The sequence below is a fragment of the Embiotoca jacksoni genome, unplaced genomic scaffold (genome assembly GCF_022577435.1).
Source record: "Embiotoca jacksoni isolate LCO1_2020_lvr unplaced genomic scaffold, fEmbJac1.0.p SCAF_41, whole genome shotgun sequence".
NCBI classification, from domain to species: Eukaryota; Metazoa; Chordata; class Actinopteri; family Embiotocidae; genus Embiotoca; species Embiotoca jacksoni.
This window is the reverse complement of record NW_027185394.1, coordinates 788,123-794,613: the sequence shown is the minus strand read 5'-3', so window position 1 is coordinate 794,613 and position 6,491 is coordinate 788,123.

Below are 6,491 nucleotides of genomic sequence, written 5' to 3'. Positions count from 1 at the left end.
GTGTGTGTGTGTGTGTGCTTGAACCGTCCAATCACAGGAAGAGTGTTTGCATGTGTGTTTATGTGCGTTTGTAAAGTACAGCCGGAGGGGGGTTTCCGTTTTTTCTTTGCATGCCACGCCTGAGTTACACACACACACACACACACACACACACACACACACACACACACACACACACACACACACACACACACACACACACACACACACACACACACACACACACACACACACAAGGTGGCGTTACGTTCAGAGTGTGTGTGTCCTCCCTGTTTCTTCTTCCTTCGGCTTCACGTCAGGTTTATTTCAGGGACCACGAGGAGGTTTTGAACTTCCAGGATCTTCATCATGTCGATCACTTGATCAGGTCACAAATTAAAAACAACAACAGAAAATCTGGAATCAAAAGAAATGTGAAGACACACACACACACACGCACACACATATATATATACACACACACTCACACACACACTCATTGACCTCGTCATCACATCCGTCATCTTGTTTCATTTTGAAACTTTCATGTATTTTATTCTTGTACATATTTGAACAATAAAGTGGACTTTACTTTGACAACATACGACATCATGACCTTTATAGTGATCATTTTTCCCTGTGTGTGTGTGTGTGTGTGTGTGTGTGTGTATATATATGTGTGTGTGTGTGTGTGTGTGTGTGTATATATATGTGTGTGTGTGTGTGTGTGTGTGTGTGTGTGTGTGTGTGTGTGTGTGTGTGTGTCGCAGCAGGTACTACTGATGGGAATGAACACGCCTGCAGCATTTACTCAGGAATGTGGATCACAATGATCCATGTAGGAGAGGAAGAGGAGCGGGGGCGGGGAGGGGTGTGTGTGTGTGGTGTGGAGGGAGGAGGTGGGGGGGCGTAACCAGGAGATACTCCTCCACACCTCCTCCATCTGAGGTCACCACTTTGATGGTAAGTGTATTTTTAAAGCTCAAAGCGTTCACAGCTCAGAATACTTCGTCCTCGTCTGTAGTTTAAGTAGAATTAATATTAATTATAATTACCACTTTCATATTAATTGTTTTGCACACAAACTTTCCTCCTCCTGCACCACAAACCTGCAACTGCACCAACCTCAATCTGACAACAGCACACAGTCATTTATGATCAAAGTTCAACATCTACAACCCCGTTGAAAAAAAAGAAGAAAAGTTGGGACGCTGTAAAAAAACAGAATGCAACAATTTTTAAATCACGTAAACTCGTATTTAATTGAAAACAGACCGAAGACAACATATCAAGTGTTGAAACTGAGAATTGTGTTTTTTTGGTTGTTTGATGAAAAATATAAACTCATTTTAAATTTGATGCCAGCAACAGATTAAAAACAAAGTTTGGACAGGGTCAAAAATTTGCGTAATGCTAAAAACAAACAACAACAAAATAAAACACCCACATCATCTGTGGTACAGAGATTCAGAGAATCCGAGGAAATCTGTATTCAATGGGGGGAAAAAAGTTGAAAATCGATATTGGATGGAGGTGATTTTCGGGCCATCGGGCAGCACTACATTAAAATTCTGTAGTGGAAATCACTGCATGGGCTCAGTAACACTTCTGAATACCATCATGTGTAAATAACAACAGCTCATCGCTGTAGTTCGGATGCTTTTCTCCACCAGAAACACAATTTTACTGCATCTTACAAAAACATTCAAAGTAAAATAAAAAGAAAAAAGAAAAACGAAGCTCGACTTTATGTTAAATTAAAGGTTGTGTCTTTTAAAAAAATATATATATTATAAAACTACGAACTGTCTTTACTTGATTATAGGGAACTGTTATCCAGCTGCAGCTGAAGCTTTATTATTAATCTATAATCTATAAAGATCTATACCTTTAAAGCCTCACATCCCTGATTGAAGATCAGGTCACCACGTTAGCGCTGCCTGTTAGCATTTAGCTGAGATTACAGCCTGACGGAGCTGCAGGCCTTGGCGGTGGTTTGTTTCTGAAGCATGAACATTCCTCTCGGGTCAAACCGCCTTTGTTCTCTCCCAACTCAAAACAAACTTTTTTTAAATTTTAGACTCACATCAACATCGTGCTGATTTTCTGGGAGTCGCAAAACATCAGAAGTAGTTTACGAATTCACCGTTGGACACAAATATCGCAGTTTTCAAAGCTGATTCGTTGAAATCTATTTCAAATTTGTGGGCAAATTAAAGGGATATAATCATTTAAACTGACACATTAAATAAATAAAAGTCAATAAAATACCAACATTTGTTTTTAATTAGCTTCGTTTCTTAAATCTTTCAGGTAGTGATTATGTTTTTGACTTCATACGTGATCTGTAGTTACGTTCTATCGTTATGTTCCATCTTTTGTTCGTAACACTTCGGTAACCGACTCAGATAAAAGTTAGTCATAATTTACCAACATTTACTTTCTAATGCGTCTCTGTTCCTACGTTGTTATTTTTTTTAAAGTCATTATTTGTTTATTTACGTCGGCTTTAAAAAAATGTTTCCTGTTGCAGCAATTAGAAAAATAAATGAATGAAAAGAATGTAAAGTGTAAGTTTTGTGTCTCTTTTCATTCTCACCGTGTTTCAGTGTGTTTACCGCCCCCTGGTGGTGACGCAGCTCTGGAGTCCGACTGTTTAAAGTTACGTGGTTTTTTTTTCCTGCAGTGTCGGCGTGTTTCAGCAGGTAACGCTCACCTGGACCGTGATTACAGGTTGGAGTAATAACGGCTCTGCCCTGGAACAAATTACATTGTGGACCAACTTAAAAAAAAAAAATCTGATTTGTGAAATATTGTTAAAGCTAAATTTATTAGTGTTTCTCAAATAATATTTAATTTGGTAAAACTTAATTTTTTTTAATTTAATATCAATCAAAAATGTTTCCTTCACCTAACACAAAACAGTACTTTCATACAAAGTAAAAAAGATGATTTAGTATAAAGATTATTCACCATTTTTGATTTTGTTACAAATAAAATAATAAATAATTTTCGCTTTAGAAAAAACTGATATTTACAATTACATTTGAGATTTCTTTTTTACTTTTACTACTAATACAAATACTCTGACTTTGTTGCAAGTACATTTATACATTTTTCTCAAGTTTTTTCAAAATATTTGATTCAGTACAAACTATAATTCAACTATATCTTAAGTACATATATTTTCTTTTGTCACAAGCAAAATGTTACTTAATTTAAGTCAATACAATAATATGTTTTACAACACAGGACGGATTTACTCTCTCAGATAAAGTGAAAACTTTTCTATTCAAGAGTCTTAAAGCTTTTTAGATCGAAGAAACAAACATGAGTTGCTGCATATTTAATGTCCAGAGTGGTATTGATCAGCTTGTTTTCCAGGAAGCTGAGATGTTTTCTCTGAGTGTTTGTGATGATGAACGGAGTCCGTGTCCGTGTTTTCCTGCTGCTCTGGACGTGTTTGTGAATGGATCAGCTGCTGCTGGGAACAGGAGGAAGCTGACTGGACAAACGGCGCGATGATGAATCAGAAAATACCAAGAAAAATCTCATTTACGTGTTCGCAACCACTGTAAGATAGAAGTTGAGTTTGTGCAGACGAAGAGCAAAGTGAGCCTGAGTGAAGACGGTTGAAATGAATGAAGAACAAACAAACAAACAAACAGTGAAAAGACAAAAATAAATGTGCATAAGTCAGTAAAAACGAACCTCATCTGTAGAGTTAATATTTGATTTATGCACAAAAACTTCAAAAAGAGCATAAAAACCTATTTTTTCCTTCCTTCAGGGGAAAAATACTTTTCAGGTTTCTGTTTTTAATTTTTCTTGAAAACAATTATGAATAAAAGAAGAAGCTTTGAACCAGAAGACTAATAAACGGTCCTGTTTAATAAAAGTCGTGTCCTGATTTAACGGAGACTAACGTGTATTTAGACTCGTGAATCTCCGTTAAGCTCCGCCTCCACTCGGCTCGACTTTCTAAAACAGAAAGCTTTTGAATAAAAAGATGAATCACCGCAGAAATATTTCCAGGAGTTAGACCGTGCCGGGCAGCGTTTCCATCCCAGGATGTCATGTCAGATCATGAGTATGATCACATCAGACAGATTAAAAACATTCCTGGAATTAATTTAGTTATTTCTGAACTTTCTGTTTGCACTTCATGTTTGTTGAAACCTGCAGATGTTTAGGTTCATTTCTTCTGGAGATGCCAAACGTTTCCAGGATGACGTAATGATGGAAAATCGTGACATGTTGTTGAAGTTGATTTTCTCTCAGCAGTATTTTAGAATTAAAAACGGATTCTGTTTCAATCAGAAGATTTTATTGTCATGTGCAAAAAAACAAGAAGAGAAATGTGACGGATTCAACAAATTCTCCTGAAATACAAAGTCAACAATTAGAAAAGAAGATTCAAGAACACCTGTTTTTGGGGGCGTGTCTGTTTGATTGACAGGCCTGTGGTGCAGTCAGGTTACAGCTATCGGTGGGCGGGACGTAGTATCGTCAGGTTTCCAATCAGATCGCTCAGATCCACCGCTGGCTCCTCCCCCAGCTCGTCACTTCCTGACAAATTTTTTGGACATTTTGAATGTTTTTCTTTGTCTTTCTGTTTTTTTGCTGATGCAGTGAAATCTTTTAAGATGGATAACAGACAAAATTTAGATCCTGGAAAAGAAAACTTTGACTCCTAAAAAAAGTCACTGATTTTATGTGCAAAAATTATTTGTTTTATTAAAAACAGTATATTTCTCACTGCTGTTAAAGCTAGGCTAACGTTTCCCTCCGCTCCCAGTCTTTGTGCTAAGCTACAGCCATCCGAATCCTGAGGAAGAGTCCGATGAAGGTGTCTCGACTGTAAATCTGAAGCGGGTCAGCGATGATGTGACCCAGTTCAGCCGCTATCACGGAGGTGGCCTTCAGTTTATAGTCTGAAATTAGGACGAGATAAACGAGTGGCGTCGGTTTTCTATCACAGATTTATCACCTCCGAACACGAGAAGATCTGGTTCCTCCTGAAAAACGTCACTTCATGCTGCTGATTACAGAAATAAACATTTTACTGTGAAATATGTCTTTGTATGTTTGTAGTTTTTATCTTAAATGTAAAAAAATAAATAAACCAAGATGCTGAAACAAAAAAAAATTCAACAATATTCACTGCTGCTTCGTGTCTTTTATTTAATGTCCTGACGAATTCTTTTTGTAATAATAGTGATTTTAAAGTATTAAAAAGTATAAAATGGGATTTACAACAAACGCATGTGTGATTTAAAATCTTTCATTGAATTCCAGATTACAGAAGAAATCAGACAATGTTTTTTTTTAAGGAAACAGGAAAATAAATAAAGCAACACATTCCTGTCAGTAAATTGAAATCGATTTAATTTGAATTATTTTTTAGTTATGCCTATTTTTTTTTAACAGAACCAACAATGTTTATTTCTGTTTGTTTTTCTTTGTGACTTTGTGAAACTTCTTATAATAAAGAAACTTTACTTCTGCTCGACTGTGGTTGTCCTCCTGGTCTGCGGCGCCCTCTGCTGGCTGCACTCTGCTCCAGAATCATCACGACTTTAAAACACAACTTGCCGCTCTGATTAAAATGTTGTGTTCAAGTTTTGCTGCATTTAATTTAGTAAAAGTGCAGCTAAATATTTTTAAGATCATCAGCGTGACTGACTTTTTGTTCTCGGGCTGTTTTTTACTCTGATTTAATGTGAAGGACGTAAAGTCTGATTGTTTCTGACTGTGAGGATATTTTTCACGAGAAATAAATAAAAACAACAGGAACAGTTCATCTAAAATCAGGTTTGTGACATCACAACTACAGAACGCAGCATCGGGGCCACATAGAGAAAAAAATTAGAGGAACAAAGTAATTAAAAACGTTTTTTTTTTTTTATAGAATGAATTTAAAATTTATGTTTTTATTTCTTGGATTTTCTTTCTGTTTGTAAATTTTTGGACCTTTACCTCAGACGTTTGAGATTATGATTTTGATCCCTCACAAAACAAAAAAAACTCGACACCGAGTCGACACAGAGTCGAGAAAATGAAAAAACAACAACATTAAAACAAACAAAACGAAAAAAAGAGACAAAAAAACGTTAAATTCCAAAATAAAAAAAAAATAAAAAATTCAAACTGATCTCTAAAAAGAACTAAACTAAAACAGAACAACTAAAAATACAAATGAAAAATCTTAAACAATGTTCAAATAAATCCAGTATCGAAACGAAGCCTGTAGTACTGCCTCCAGTCCACCAGAGGGCAGCGTGTCAGTGTCACGATTTTGCTTTGTGGTGGCCTGAAAACTTCGTAGTTAGTTACGTAGTAAAACTACACGACGCCTTCTCCGATCTCAAACCGTGTCCTCCGGCGTGAACGTCCCCGACTTACGCTGTGCTACGTTTGTACTCCGTTAAATGACTTCGGTCGTACGATGTTCGTCCGTCTACTTTTCAAATCAAGGTAGGGACAACAGTCACAAAGATGCACGCTGCCCT